The 14,228-nt window shown below is 39.0% G+C and overlaps 1 long non-coding RNA gene across 2 annotated transcripts in view; it reads left to right on the top strand.

The window, feature by feature from the left end:
* LOC126940401 (uncharacterized) overlaps positions 1-14,228 on the top strand; it is a 44,834-nt gene that overhangs the window by 18,900 nt on the left and 11,706 nt on the right. The window contains exons 1-2 of one of the 2 annotated variants that reach the window (XR_007720741.1): positions 1,902-1,972; positions 2,835-2,885. This is a non-coding gene — a long non-coding RNA (uncharacterized LOC126940401). Of the gene's footprint in view, positions 1-1,901; positions 1,973-2,834; positions 2,886-14,228 lie in introns of those variants that run through there. The other variant, XR_007720740.1, reaches the window with a different exon arrangement.

Raw genomic sequence — 14,228 nt, 5'->3', positions numbered from 1 at the left:
TATCTTCCTCCTGTTTCTTTTTCTCACTGTCTTCCTCCCTTGTCCTTCTCTCCCTGTATTGGAAGCCAACACAAATACTCACTAATTGAGATCTCTGAAAGATCCAAAAACATGAATAGCTAAGGGTGGTAGAGTTTTGGCTACCGTAACAGGAAATGGGAAGTTCAGTGTTGGAGGCTGTGGGATGGTCAGCTTCCGGGCACTTGCAAAATGACTCAGGCCATGCCTGCCCACTCAGCTTACTCACAAGGCCACTACTGCTCTTGGCAATGAGCTGACCCCTGTATTGCACGGTGCAGCTGGCCAGCTCTGCCAGGCCCAGTGAGAGTGACATGCCCACGCCAGCCTGTTCACACCTCCTCCTCAGCCAGAAACTGTGGTGCATAGAAGAGTGTTGTGTATCCCAGTGCAGGACATCACAGAACTAGTACTTCCTGAATCCCAGGGTTCATCTAAACGGATCAGGGAGGTGGAGAAAAGTAGGAACAAAACTGACATCAGTCCCATGATGGCAGATGAGACCTGATTCTGCTGAGTGACTCAGAGTTTCATCTTGTTAACAAATATATGTAGCAGCCATTTATTCAAGTATTCATTCAACAAACTATTCTTAACATATGCCAGGCACTTTGCCAGTACAAAAGATATAAAGTTCACATGTGTATTTATAAAACATATGAATATATCAGAAATAATACAGTATAATGTGATAAATTCTGTAATGAAAGATAAAACTTTAGTAAGCCAAAAATGGCAAAGATTAATTATATGTATCTGTATGTGTATGTGGGTTCTCATTCAAACCAGGGAAATGTGATTTTTTGTTTCTTAAGGACCTAAGTGTCTCCTGCCAGTACAGCCCCTTCCCCAGTAAGAACCAGCTTTCCCCTCCCACCTTGCCGTCAGGGTCACCTTCTTCTAGTATATTTTGAGTGAAATACATCCGCTCCTGAGGCGAGGTGGCCTGTGCTCCAGCCTTCTCTCCACGACCGCCTCTTCTTAGTGACTACTCACAGCTCCTGTGGTTACTGTCCTATTTCTCCTTCCCCTCACCAGACAGCATCTCACATCTGTTCTTCCCCAAAGATTCCTTCACACAAAACTGCCATATGTAAAGACTTGTGGGAGGGCTGGGGTTATGGAATGGGTCACAAGATGATGCAGAAGGAAAACTATTTCAAATAAAAAATCAAATGCCACTGTTCTTTAAAATGCCATAGCTATCCTCACCCCAATAAATATCTCACGGTCCTTCTTGAGCCCCTCACCTGCCACATGCACATGACTCTCGTGTCTCTCACCAGAGACCCCTGTTTGTTCCCAGCGATGCAGCCCCTGTGGTGTCTCTTTGTTTCCCTGAAGAAAACTCAAACTTCCCATTACTTCGTTCAGCAAAAGTTCAATGATTCTGTGTCCCAGCCTCTCCGGGTCACACTCAGACCTCGTGTGCATAAATCATGGCCACACTTTGATGTCTTTTCCTTTGAGAAGCTTCTCCCCTAGATGCAGAACAGCAGTGTTCCTTTTGTTGTTGATGATGTTAAAGCATTTTGTTTTCGTTTTTGTACACATGAGAGGTGGAATGAAATTAGTCCTGTAGACCCGAGTCTCCTATGGAGTCCCCCATAACCAAGGAGGTGTGGGGAATGATACGGAGCCCAGGGAAGGCAGGGTCCAGAGACAGATGACTACTTGGGTTGAAGTTCTGCCTGTGAGGCAGGGAATGTGTTCTGATAGTCTTCTTGAATCCTACCACTCTTAAGTAACATGGATTTGATGTTTTCTTTTTTACTTCAAACTTGTGATTCTAAGCCATGAAAGGATCCAATGGCTACTGTGACACGGCAGTCTCCCAGTGTGATGTGGATGGCAGATGCTTAGGTACATCCCACCTCCTCACCCACATGGCTTCATCTGTTTGCCAACTCAGCATGGCCAAGTAACCTGGTCACAGTGCTTCAGATAATTCAGAGTGAGAATAAGCCAAAAGGAAAAAAAAGCAAAGAAAAACTTTCTTTTGTGTGAATGACCTAGGAAATGTCGGAACAAAAAATTTTTTTTTTTTAACTTAGATCATCCATAACTTGAACTTGGGTCTTCTTTGAATGGTTTCTAGGGAATTTTTTTCCTCCTGTTTTGAGAGATCATTCTAGCCCATTTGAAGGGCTGTGATTTCAGCACCAGCTGAGTTCCCTATCTTGGTTAGGTGTCCACTCTTTCCTTTATGGTTGACAATTTTCCCCTTCCCCAGCACTTGGCAGGAAGGGGCTCTCCTCTGAGGCCACTGTCACGTCCAGGCACGTTAGCTCCCTGGCTGCCTGCCTGGCAGACATTACTGCCACTCAGGGCCAGGGGGACACTGGGTTGAGCAGGCAAGAATGCTGGTGGTGGTTGCATCTGGGCTGCAGTTCACCATCTGGGACAGAACAGTGAGATGGAGCAGCCGTGAGCAGATGGAGGGTGCACATCCATGGAGACTCAGTATGTGTCAAATACAGCCTCATAAGGAAAGGGCACAGGGAGATACTGAAAGTAAAAAAGTTGTTGCTTACAAGCTTTAAGAATCCAGAGGGAGTTCTACCATGGAGAAATGAATGCAAAGAAAGAAGCCTAAACGGAAAGAGGCAATGAATCCAAAGCTCTGAGACCAATAGGCAGCGAACAACTTGCAACTCAAAGCCACCAGCCTTGCCTTCCAGCCCTCCCTGATCACCCCTTTTCCTGAACACATATCACATTTTCCATTTTTGTCACTTGTCTTGGCATTTACATCATACCCTGTCTGACATTGTTTCCCAACTCTTGTCTCATGTGTATCCATTATGTCTTCACAGCTTAAAAATGAACTCCTGGAGGGTGAGACCATGCATGACAACTGGCAGAAGGTATGGAGAAAACCAGTTTTTAAAACTCGTATACTTACTATAAGAGAAATGATACAATTTAGCCATTGCGTTGTACGTTGAACTAAATTGAGTAATAATTATTATAAAAAGCAAATTGGCCAGCCAACAGACACGTGAAAAAATGCTCATCATCACTCGCCATCAGAGAAATGCAAATCAAAACCACAATGAGATACCATCTCACACCAGTTAGAATGGCGATCATTAAAAAATCAGGAAACAACAGGTGCTGGAGAGGATGTGGAGAAACAGGAACACTTTTACACTGTTGGTGGGACTGTAAACTAGTTCAACCATTGTGGAAAACAGTGTGGCAATTCCTCAAGGATCTAGAACTAGAAATACCATTTGACCCAGCCATCCCATTACTGGGTATATACCCAAAGGATTATAAGTCATGCTGCTATAAAGACACATGCACACATATGTTTACCGCGGCACTATTCACAATAGCAAAGACTTGGAATCAACCCAAATGTCCATCAGTGACAGACTGGATTAAGAAAATGTGGCACATATACACCATGGAATACTATGCAACCATAAAAAAGGATGAGTTCGTGTCCTTTGCGGGGACATGGATGCAGCTGGAAACCATCATTCTTAGCAAACTATCACAAGAACAGAAAACCAAATGCCGCAAGTTCTCACTCATAGGTGGGAATTGAACAATGAGATCACTTGGACACAGGAAGATGAACATCACACACTGGGTCCTATTGTGGGGAGGGGGGAGGGGGGAGGGACAGCATTAGGAGATATACTTAATGTAAATGACAAGTTAATGGGTGCAGCACACCAACATGGCACGTGTATACATATGTAACAAACCTGCACGTTGTGCACATGTACCCTAGAACTTAAAGTATAATAAATAAATAAATAAATAATTTTGCTAAAAGAAAAAAAAAATAAGTGGGAGCTGAACAATGAGAACACATGGACACAGGGAGGGGAACATCACATACCGGGGACTGTCAGTGGGTAGGGGACAAGGGAAGGGAGAGCATTAGGACAAATACCTGATGCATTTGGGGCTTAAAACCTATATGATGGGTTGATGGGTGCAGCAAACCACCATGGCACATGTATACCTATGTGATAAACCTGCACTTTCTGCACATGTATCCCAGAACTTAAAGTAAAATAAAAATAAAAAGTAAAAATAAAAAAAAATAAAATATTGTAAAAATGTAAAAAAAAAAATTAAAAATGATAAAAAGCAAATTGGCACTATAAAAAACTATTCTCCACCTAATTTTTTGGTCCAAAATTATTTTTAAGGTTTTTATAGGAAAAAGTTTTAAACATAAGCTAAAGCAGAGGGAACAGTATAACTAGCCCCTATATAAGCATCACCTACAGTCCAGAAATTTTAATTGAATTTTTCACCACTCTTGCTTCATTCATCTCCTTCTTAACCCAGAGTCATTAAAAAAAAAAAAACTTTGATTATAAAACCCAGATATGTTATTTACCCCTGTATACTTCAGCATGCATCTTTTAAAAATGTGGACATTTTCTTTAATAATCATAATGCTTTCATCCACTTAATGAGCATCAACTTAATATTAACAGTAGTTCCTGGATATCATCTGAACTTGCCAATTGTTTAGAACATCATTGAAAAGAAGGCCTGTTACTCAGCCCTGTCACAAGGAGCCATGCGGGAACTGACCTTGATTATACCTAAGGCCAATTCTTACTTGGTAGTAGTAGCAGAATCTGAGATTCATAATCACAAGCCCTTAGCTTCCTACTCTCTGGCTAGGCCATAGGACTGGCCTGGAGTCCAGCTTTCTGGAGAGAGGCTGCCAGGTTTCAGATAGCTGATGGTGTTTAGAGGTAGGGGGTGTGTGTGTGTGTGTGTGTGTGTGTGTGTGTGTGTGTGTGTGCACCTAACCCAGGAGCCATCTTTGGGGTATTAAGGTAGGAATAGATTTCAGGAATGAGGGATGGAATTCAGGTGTCTGTGAATTTAGACAGGAAAAAAAGATACCTCTGACGTTTTTACTAACCTCTAATGGAAATTTTAAATCTCTTTCAACTATGATGATAGGCGGCAAACTGCAGAAGTAGTTGCAGTATCTGTGACTGTCACCAATAGAAGGAAAAGTATTTTAATATCACATCACATTATTGCAGGTATTGTCAAATATTGTGAATACTTATCATTACTTTGAAATTATGTTGATTCTTTTCTCACCTCTAGATCTGGTTGTGGAACATGTCAGTAAAGAAACACACATATTATTAGATCACAAACTTGTTTTTGTTTCTACAGTTTGTATAACTGTACTTCAATATGCTTTGTTTCCTTTGTAATTCCATGTATTTTATTTTACACATTTTAAAACAATATTCTGAAAAGGAGTCTGTAAGCCTTTACCAGATGGCCCAGGAAATTCACAGCACAAAAGGCAAAGAACCGCTGGGATGGAGCCAGCCTGTGTGGAGATACCCAGAAAACATCTTCAAGGATTGTTCCTTGATTAATTCATCAATTTCTTGAATATAATAACCAGGGGTGAGAAATTGGCCCCTATAAGGAGTCTCGGAAGTTGCAAGAGCCATGTGACAGCCTGTCTCCAAAATGACATTGCTCCTTGTGTTGGCATATGAGTCACAGACTTTGGCCAGCTCTTCTGAAAAGATGCTCGAAGTACTCCAGAGTACTATAAATATCCAAGGTATTAATAGAATTCCTCCCACCTCAAGGCTGCAGTTCCTCCCACTGCCTTCCTGCTGCATATTGGGCACATGTGGGGAGGACAGTTGGAGAAGCTCAGCTCACAGGCAGAAGCCTATCGTTCTGTAGCCATGACACTAACTTGCCGTCCTGAGCATGGGGAGAGGGAGGGAAAGCAATTTGTCTAAACTCCCTTTTCTGGAAAATGAAAGTGATGCTACTTGCCACCTACCTCACAGAGTTTGAAGTCAATCAGCACAGTTTATACGCACAATCCTATGAATATCACATTGTCATATCATGAAAAAGTTACCAAGCTCTTCTAAACGCAGAGAGTAAAATTGACCAGCTGTTGCCAGAATCACATAGCCCCCATTCTTTACCTGATAATTCATCAATCTTATTTGCTTCTCACAGTCTAATGACTACCAGCATTATGCAATGAACTGCATATAATTGCTTATACAGTATATAATTGGCTTATATGGTAACATGTCTTTAAGTTTTCTAATCAAGATAAAAGATCTTTTACAGTTATTTTTGCTTCCTACGGCCACAGCAATTTATCAGCCCTTGAATTTCACATTCACATTTGATGTGGCTTTTGGCAGGGGTATGTTAATAACAATCAAACACTAAAAACAGACTGGTAACTGTTCACATTAGCCCTAAACTGAAGATGATCCAAATGTCCACCAACAGTAGAATGAATGAAATAATTTATGATACATCCCCACAAGGGCATACTATACAGCATGAGAATAAATGAACTATTGCTACTGTATCAGTAGCAAGACCATGTATCAGTCTCACAAATATAAGGTTGAGGAAAAGAAGCCAGACAGGAAAGAGAACCCACTAAATTATTCTGTTTATGTAGAGTTCACAAACAGGCAAAATGAGCCTGGGGTGTTAGCAGTTAAAAGCGGAGGTTACCTGTGGAGAGGGAGCAGTGGCTGGAAGAAGATATGAGAGGGTTTCTGGATGTTATTAATAATTCTGTTTTTTGACTTGGGTGCTGGTTACTTGGATACAGTCATTTTGTAAAACTTTATTGAGCTGTACACTTAAAATTTGTGCACTTTTCTGTGTGTATGTTAAACTTCAAAACAAAGATTTAAAATTTTTAACGAAGAGAAAAGAACACGGTACAAAAAATTGTTTTTAAACACACTCTTCTCCAGTGTATATAGCTTCTTGGAGAACTGGTGATGTTTGAAAAAAATGTTAAGAAATCTGGAATTCTTGGCCAGTGCAATGGCTCATGCCTCTAATCCCAGCACTTTGGGAGTCTGAGGCAGGCGGATCACTTGAGGTCAGGAGTTCAAGACCAGCCTGGCCAACATGATGAAACCCCTTCTCTACAAAAATTAGCTGGATATGGCGGCAGGTGCCTGTAATCCCAACTACTAGGGAGGCTGAGGCAGGAGAATCACTTGAACCTGGGAGGCGGAGGTTGCAGTGAGCTGAGACTGTGCCACTGCACTCCAGCCGGGGTGACAGAGTAAGACCGTGTCTAAAAAAAAAAAAAAAAAAAAAAAAAAAAAAAATCTGAAATTCTTAATTGGGATTTCTGGTAATACGAAAGTCACTAGAAAATAACCTGCCCTGCCTCCTTTCCCTCCTTGGATTATAAACCTCTTGATTGACATATTTGTTAACCTTAGGGGGCAGATGTCATAAAACCAACCAGGATCTGTTCTAATGACTTGTAAAAGTGGCCTTAAATAAAGGGAGCTATGATGAGGGCTGCCCTACTGAGAGCTTCGCCCAGGGGGCTGGGTGATGATGTGGGTTTTGTTGTGACAAGGGCACCCAGCTAAGTCAGGGCAGTCGGGACTGAGACTCGCTCTTGTTCGGCCCCTGCGATGTGTGCAGCATGGGGCTGGGTCAGCGAGATGAAAGGGAACCTTCTTCTAATTGGTCAGCAGCGAGGGCCTTTTTCCCTAATTGGTAGGCCCAAAGTGGGTAGGCCCATTTTCTAAGCAGGGCTGCTGTGTCTCCCACAGGGCCCTCCTGTTTTCGTCACTTCCACTGCTGGACCCGTGTTGGCCTGGAGCAGTGTCCCTGGCTCCTCCAATTGCCTGCCTTCTATTTTCCTGCTTTTACATAGGAGGCCTCTAGGAACTACCTTCTTTTTTGTACTTCTCCCTTCGCTCACACAACACACTCCAGAGCACAGCATAACCATAGGTTGTTTTTTTTTTTTGCGTTGTTGGGATACAGTGCAGGAGCCTTGTTTAGGAGTCATTGAAACTCAGTTCCTATCCCAGTGCATGGTGTTTAGGAGCTTAATAAATATTTTTTCAATAAAGGAACTGCAGATTCTTCATACCTTTTTTGGCCTCTTGGGGTATTTGTTCTGAGTATCAGTGTGGTATAGTGGAAAGGGGGGCTATCAGAATCAGAGCCCATGCCAGAATCCAGCATGTTGCTCTTTACGCCCTGGCAAATTACTTTCTTCCTATTTCAGTTCCTCATCTGAAAAATGGGGATGATACATCTTCTTTGCAAGGGGCTGGGAAGGATTACATAAGCAAAATGTATGTCGTTCCTTGAACAATGTTTGCACATTGCACTGCATGTTCTTCATTTACTCACTCATTCAATAAACATTCTATAAACTTGAATCAATGCCAGAAACCAGCCTGGCTGCAGTGATGCATAGAACAGGGTTCCCACTCTCATTGAGTGCAGAATCCTGTAGGGGATATATTTGTGATCATTAAATGCAAATAAAAAATTCTTGTAGGTCTTGTAATAGAAATACTTGCAGGGTTATATATCTGTCTATCCATCATTTAGCTTTCTAAGCATCCATTCTTCTATCTATATATGTACATAATTATTCTATCAGTATCTCATATGGTTTAGATCTGTGTTCCCACCCAAATCTCATGTTCAGTTGTTATCCCCAGTGTTGGAGGTGAGGCCTGGTGAGAGGTGATTGGATCGTTGGGGCGGTTTCTCATGAATGATTTAGTACCATCCTCTTGGTACTGTTCTTGTGGTAATGAGTGAGTGAGTTCTTGCATGATCTGGTTGTTTCAAAGTGTGTATCACCTCCCCTCTCTCTTGCTTCTACTCCCACCATGTGAGACGCCTCATTCCCTCTTTGCCTTCCGCCATGATTGTAAGTTTCCTGAGGCCTCTCCAAAAGCAGAAGTTGCTATGCTTCCCTGTACAGCTTGAAGAACCACGAGCCAATTAAACCTCTTTTCTTTATAAATTACCCAGTCTCAGATATTTCTTTATAGCAATGCAAGAAAAGACTAATACAGTATCTGTGTATAATAATAATAAGTGCTATATGTGTGTCTATTGTTATTATTATTATTATAATTCTGTACATAGAAAGATGACTGCTATAAAAATATCTCTATAGATGTTTATATTATGATTATTTCTGGAGCATAGGATTTGGGGTGGATTTTTGTTATTTTTTTCTTTAATATTTTCTATATTGTTTGAATTCTCTATCAATAGGTATCATTTTCAAAAAGCATTGAAATATTAGAATAGAGAAAATATAAAAATTTTGAAAACCTAATCAAAATGAAAAAATATTAAATGCCAAAATTGACATAAAGAATAGGACACTTGACTAAACCAACAGATTTTAGAGATTAAATGCAATCAATGATCTGTCTTCTCAAAAAAATGTAGGCCCAAATGGTTTTACAGGTGCATTCTATCAAACTCTTGAGGAACAACAAATTCTCATCTGTATTCTGTTATTCCAAAACAGATATGGCAAAAGCTGGCTGAGTTCATTTTATGATATTGGTGCAATCAGATGGACATTTTACAACGATGGTGTTTTACAAAGAAAGAAAGAAAATTATAGCTCCATTTATCTTACTCAAGTAGATGAAAAATATCTTTTAAAATATTAGCTAATTGAATCCAATAGTATGTTTTAAAATAATACAGCTTGATTAATGAATGATTCCTTATTAGGGATTCTGCCAACAAAATTAAGAACATTAGTAAATTAAATTTTTTTAATCTCACAATAATTTCAATTGATGCAGAAAAAGTACTTGATAAATTCTTTGCTTATTTATGATAAAAGCTCTTAGCAAAGAGTAGAAAAGGATTTCTTTAATTCCCCTAAGTGGATTTTGGTTATATTCCAAAACCTCCACAAACATTATAGTTAATGGAGAAAATTTAAGTGCATTCCTGTTAAGACAAGCATTCTCACTGTGATAAGCCACTATATAACACAACCAATACGACACTGTTGGAAATCCTAACCCACATTGAAGGAAAGAAGGATAAAAATGGTGATTGGAAAGAAGAAATTAACTGTCAGTGTTTGCAGATGATATATCCATCTATTCAGAATAAACAATAGGATCAACAGCTAAACAGTAAAAACTTGGTGGACATGTGATCAAACTATAAGAGCATTTCCAACAGCAAGCAACTATAAAATGTTATTTTTTTAAAAGCAAGATACGATTTATAGTAGCAACAACTAAAAATATCTGGTAATTAAACAAGAATACATACAGCCCCCTTGAAAAACTTCCTGAGTGAATGAGAAATATTTCTTATTGTTATATGGGAAGATTTAATATCATAAAGACGTTAACCCTCTCTGCATATATCTAGTAGGTATAGTGTAATTCCATCAAAATTCTAGTCTGAAATTCATAATAAATTTGTTCTAAAAATGTATGTAATGTTGGACCAGTAGAGCATTTCAAAACTTAAACAAAAACTTCACAAAAGCCATGTGGTATAACATTGATTATTGATATATATCAAAATTAAGTTTTTTTAATTATACAGAAAGACACATAACATGGATAAAGTTAGAAACATATTTAAAAATAGGAACAGAGACTTATAATATTCAAACAGACAAGGGATTCCTATCTAGAATATAAATGAAGAGACCAGATCAAATAAGAAGTCAAATCAAACAAGGTAAAGAGAGCAACTTCATTTAGAGAAATGGGCAAAGTATATGAACAGGCAATTTACAAAGCAATGAACCCAAAAAATGAACAAATCATAAGTACCTCAGCTAATTAACATAACAATGAGATATAATTTTATGCCTATTTGGAGAACATTAGCAAGCTGAATAACTCCATGTGCTGGGGGATATGGGAAAACGTTCTGCTGATAAGAATAAGAACTTGGCACAGTCACTGGGAAGCACAATCTCTACTGCTCAGGCAAAGTAAGAATACCCGTGTTCTATAAACTGGCAAGACTGAAAGGAGAGTAAAGAAATGAGAGGAGCTGAGAAAACAGTGAGGTTTCTGGCGTAAGTGAGTAAGTAGGTAGATTCAGGTGACTATACCTAAGATAGAGAATGGAGGATGAGGAGGAGCTGGTTTGGGGATAAAGATGATGTTTTCTGTTTTGGAACTGTTAAGAATAATGCATTTATGGGACACAAATGGAAATAGTAGGTGCTCAATGAATATTAACGTCTTTCCCATCAAATAAGTTTCCCTTTTCTTCTGTGTTTAGGAAAGACAGAAGTTTAATTTTTAATTTTCTCCAGTTTAAATTCATAGGTTAGAGACCAACGTTTCTATTATTATTCCTTCTCAATAATAAAATAAAAAATATATAACACTGATTTTCAGATTATCAAATTTTAAAGCTGTAATTAGTAACTAATGGAGTAGATAATCCTATTTTTTCCAGGTCACCTGATGTCAACATTCTTGGGAATTTTTTTTAAGTGAGATAAGGAATACTTAAGAGATATCATTTTAGACTGTAAAGCTCGTGTATTCTAGTGCCAGAAACCCAGAATTTAAATACCAGCTCTGCTAGCATGCTATAAAATTTTGGGCAGGATACTTTCAACAAATGGGCTAATAATAATTACCTTTCATAAACGTTATTAGAATGAAATAAAATCATATAAAATGCCAGATATAGTAAATGTACCATAAAGGCTAGTTATTATCATAGGCCCTTACCTTTAATTATTACCTTATTTATTCTACATTTCACAAAGTAGTCTACACCAGCACTGTCTAATAGGAATACAGTGCAGGCCACATGTGTAATTTTAAATTTCTAGTAGCGATATTAAAAAAGTAAAAAGGAATAGGTCAAATTTATTTTAATGATATATTGAATTTAATCCAGTATATACAAAATATTATCTTGTTAACATGTAATCAATATAGTTACTAGCAAGATATTTTGCATTTTTTTCCATTTGGCTCTGGCTCATGTGCCACTGTGACCCAGCAGTCATATATCGGACTATTCTGTTTGGAATAGGTTTGGGATGAGGCAGAGAAGAAATATGTATAATTGCATACCCTTATGGCAACCACAAATTAGATAAGACAAGAACTAATGATGCTTGGAAGAAATGAAAATATATGAAATTATTACCTTTTTTCTGCCATATCTAATGGCAAATAGAAATTTTTTGGTGAAAAAATAGAAACAAATTTTTACTGGGCAACAACTATATGCTACATGCTATACATGTGAAGCCTGTATTTATGTTGAGGAACGAGGAAGCTGGAATCCTCAGACTCCAGTTACTGTCGCTGTAGTTAGGACTTCCCTGAGACTTAGAACTCTAAGTCCTAAAGAGCATCCCAGGGAATAGACAAGCATTGTGTCCAATTTATATTCTATCCATGCTCTTCAGTCAGGAATATTATAACTCCATGTTTTCTCACTCTCCAAGGGGATGATCCAGGCCCTCAAATTATGGGGAATAGGGAGAAGTAAGCATGGAGAATGTGTGTGGCCTTGAATGACGTGGGGATCAATTCATAAGCTCCATGTTTCATGCTCAGTGAGTGGGGTGGGACACAGGCTGGCAATCAGGAGGCTGGCCAATAGCAAAGAATTCCACATCACCAGACTCTGTCCTTCCCACTCCTGATACTTTTGACATCTCCAGGGCAGTAGGCAATTCAGCCCTGCCATGTGTATCTTAGGTCAAAGGAAAAAGCCACAGAGCTTCAATGTGTGATTCCCAGCCTGAAAGGAACTAAGTGTCTTCTGATACACAACACTTGAGTTTTTTTTTTTTTTTTTTTTTTTTTTAAATGAAGGCATTAAACTGACCTTCTTTTGAAATGGGCTAGACAGGGTAAACAAGGAGAGATCTTGTTTTTCCTTCGTCCTGGAAAAATAACGTTTCTCACTTTCCAGCTCAGTACAGTTGACTGAATTGGAAAGGAATCTATTTTCTCTGGAAAGATTTATTTGCCCAACAGTTGTGTTTTTGTATATATGTGTGTGTTGGCAAGATAGATTTTCCAGAACAAGGGTCGTCTTGTTCACGGTTTAAAGGGGCCTAAGAGTTGACTAGGGAATTTAATGCTAGAGAAGGCTTTTGCAGACTTCAGCGTTATGTACAAATTCAGAAGCATCCCAAGACTTGCCCTGGACAGGGAGGTAGTGGTGCTGAGGCAGTGACTGTGTGCTCTTTTCAGAGCAGAGAGAAACATCTCTATCTCTTCACCTTTCTGAATACAGTCTCAAGGCATGGGACCATCAGGATCTGTTAGGAAGCATCTGTGTTTCTATTTTTCATATATAAAAATTGTTTCCAAAAAAGTAAAATGATTTTTTAATAAAGCCATGTGGAAAAGCTGAGAGTAGAATTTTCTCCTCTCCCTACCACCAGATTTCTTTTCTCACCTGGGGACACATGTTTTGGGATCAAGCAAGAACAACATGTAAATCCCTTTGTGGCTGAATTAGAGAAAAGACTTACAGACATTGTTAGGAGTCCCTCTTTTCTGCCTCCTTTTTTCAGCTCCATAAAAGACTAGCATCACACTGGAAATTTTAGAGCAAATATGTCCTACTTTATGGAAAATGGTTTTCATTACTTTTCATTTTCTCCCATTTCATGTCAAGCATTAATATAAATTAAAATGGTATGTTTTGGGATATTTTCTTGAGAACACTTCTTTGAAGATGAATTCAATGTACTCCTTGTCAATTCTCTCTCTCTCTCTCTCTCTCTCTCTCTCTCTCTCTCTATATATATATATATATATATATAAAAACACCAAAAATAAAATATATCTGAAGATGAGTTTCTTTCCCCTAACTTTTTTGTTTCCAAGTCACTGCTTGCTAAGCTCAACTGACAGCTTGGCTGGATTTTACACAAATGACTTTTCACTCAGCTGGTCTTTGCCTTGCCAGGTGTGGCTGGCCAATGTAAAGGAAAGGAAAGGAAAGGTGTTTTTCCTTTTAGCATGAGCATTAAAACTTTTACCACATTTTCCATTGCCCGGTGTCTGTTTTCAAGAAAGCACAGGCCAGCAGAAAACAGAGGAGTCTGAGATTTCTCCTTTGTAAATGTTGGATTCCAGCCTCTTAGTACATTTAATTTAGCAAAAATCTACATAATTAAATGAGAGGAAATATTTTTATTTGATGGCAAATGGCTTCCCTGAGGAGAAGCCATCTGATGGCACCCACTCTGAAGTGTTGCTGGAAGATCTCACTGCCCTCCTTCAGGACCGGGCTGTCCGCGTTCCCAGGGCTGGCAGGACTAGGGTTGAACAGCTTTCTACTTTGTAAGTGTACACTTTCATAAGGCATTTTTAACTTTTATAAACACATTTTTATTGTGTGTCAAAGTCCATGTATTTGGCAAAACTGGAAAT

The sequence above is a fragment of the Macaca thibetana genome, chromosome 17 (assembly GCF_024542745.1).
Source record: "Macaca thibetana thibetana isolate TM-01 chromosome 17, ASM2454274v1, whole genome shotgun sequence".
Taxonomy (NCBI): domain Eukaryota; kingdom Metazoa; phylum Chordata; class Mammalia; order Primates; family Cercopithecidae; genus Macaca; species Macaca thibetana.
The sequence above is the reverse complement of the archived record's forward strand: the minus strand, read 5'-3'. Positions and strand labels throughout refer to the sequence as shown.